A 2,493-nucleotide genomic window follows, 5' to 3' on the forward strand; every position below is an offset into this window, starting at 1 on the left:
ATAAGCTGTAATGTGTGTAGAAATCCCCTCAAAACTGATCCCTGATCTGCCTTGTAAAGCAACATGGTTTAGTATGTTTGCTTTTTTAGATTTCGCTGTACACTGATGTAAACAAATCTTTTTAAACAGATGTTGGAGCAGCTTGTTAGTTTACATTCCCTGTGCAGTGTGAAATCATCGCTGTGGATGCACAGTAAGATATACTTTATTTGTCATATATACATACACAGGTGTACAGTACAATGAAATTTTTTCTTCACATATCTCAGCTTGTTTGGAAGCTGGGATCAGAGTGCAGGGTCGGTCATCATACGGCGCCCCTGGAGCAGACAGGATTAAGGGCCTTGCTCAATGACCCAACAGTGGCTGCATATCAGAGGCTGGATTTGAACTGCCAATCTTCCGGTTGATAGCCCAAAGCTCTACCCACTAGGCTACCACTGTCCCTTAACAGTATGTTCCAGTCCCAGTACAGTATGTTCACACCAGTTCAACTCCATTGTACCAATATTAATATTAAATTCTAATAAACAAAGAAATATTGAAGCAGAATTTTCATCGAGGTGAAAAGAGACGATTCATTCATTCACTGTTTGTTTTACCAACGGATTTATCACTGGATGAAAGGGAGGACACACCAAAGACAGGTCGCCAGTCCATCACAGGGCAAACACACACACACACACTTCCACATCTAGCACAAATGTAGTATCTCCATTTAACCTGACTGCACGTCTTTGGACTGTAGGAGGAACCCGGAGCATCCGGAGGAAACCCACAGAGACACAGGAAGAACATGCAAACTCCACACAGAAAGGATCCAGATCACTTCACCTGGGAATAGAATAGAGGACTTTTTTGCTGAGAAAAGAGGTGAGAGGCTTGTAATTAAATATTAGGTGAGCTGCATGTGCGACCCAACAGATTCATTTTAATACAAATCATTCATAAACTGATAAGTAAACTCACTCAAGACGTGTGTCCCAGTCATTCAGCTGCACGTATAAACTTTGACATATACAGTATATTATATATATTATACATTATTTATAACAACAGCATTTATAACAACATTTTGTAATCAGATCATGATTTATAAATGTTAAACTGTGTTGTATGTGTGTTAAACTGTGTTGTATCTGTGTTAAGGTTGTTTTGTTTATTACAGGACAGAAGAAGGATGTTTCTGTATTTCAGCCTCAGAACGTGTTTTTTCTGCTGTTTTTGACTTTAGGTGCATGTTTTCCACCACCTTAACCACAGATGTGAGTGGCCGCTTTCTCTGATGTTTCTCTCACTCAGAATTGTCCTCTTTTGTCTTCCTTTTAAGCACAAAGGGTCGTTTTACTTATATAACACTTTCAACTCTGTCCTGAGCAGAGGGGAACCGTCAGGGCCCTGTGAGATATTTTAAAAATAAAGCAAGCCATTCTAATTTTATTTTATCTACAAATAATTTGGCAATCAATGTTTGAACAAATACAAATCTAAAATAATAAATACTTCATACCTGCCTATTCAATCTAAAATGTCAGTGTACTTTTCTGCATTAATGCTGATATAAATATGCAAATCCCTTTCAATATTTCCTTAAGGAACATTGTTTTTTAATCATTTTAATAATTTTAAAAACAAACTGGAGATCCTCTGCCCATCTTTGCTCTCAGCTCTTAAAAGCTCTGCTATTAAAATCACAAATTATTATTATTATTATTATTTTTTTTTTTTTACCTAATTTCTTTTTCTAAATTGCCCCCATTGTTTGGAATGTGTTGCAGGCCTGAAATGCAGAAATGGAAGTACAAAAGTTTCTTACTTTACATAACTTTTATTTGATATCAGACAGGATGAACCTGAGATATTTCATGTTTTATCTGCTCAACTTCATTTCATTTATTAATAAACATTCATTCCTGCATTTCAGGCCTGCAACACATTCCAAAAAAGTTGGGACGGGGGCAATTTAGCGCTAGTAATGAGGTGAAGAAACTAAATAATGATGTGATTTTAAACAGGTGATTGTAATCATGGTTTGGTACAAAAGCAGCATCCAGGAAAGGCTGAGAGTCTTTGATGAGCAAAGATGATCAGAGGATCCAGTTTGTCAACAAATGTGTGAAAAAGGATTGAAATGTTTAAAAACAATGAACCTCAAAGAAAAGATTGGAAGGGATTTGCATATTTCTCCCTCTATAGTGCAGAATATACCATTCAAGGAATCAGGAGGAATACAGAGTTACTGCACAAATGATACTTAAAACTTTACTGCGCAAAAAAGAAGCCTCATGTTAACCATGTCCAGAAGCAGCGTAGACTTCTCTGGGCTCAGAGGCATCTAGGATGGACCATCACACAGTGGGAACATGTATTGTGGTCAAATGAATCAGCATTCCAGGTCTTTTTTGGAATGCAAGACGATGCAAAACCACATGCTGCACACAATACAAAGGCATGGCTGAGGAAGAAGAGGGTACGGGTACTGGACTGGCCTTC

Source organism: Trichomycterus rosablanca, chromosome 2 (genome assembly GCF_030014385.1).
Source record: "Trichomycterus rosablanca isolate fTriRos1 chromosome 2, fTriRos1.hap1, whole genome shotgun sequence".
NCBI classification, from domain to species: Eukaryota; Metazoa; Chordata; class Actinopteri; order Siluriformes; family Trichomycteridae; genus Trichomycterus; species Trichomycterus rosablanca.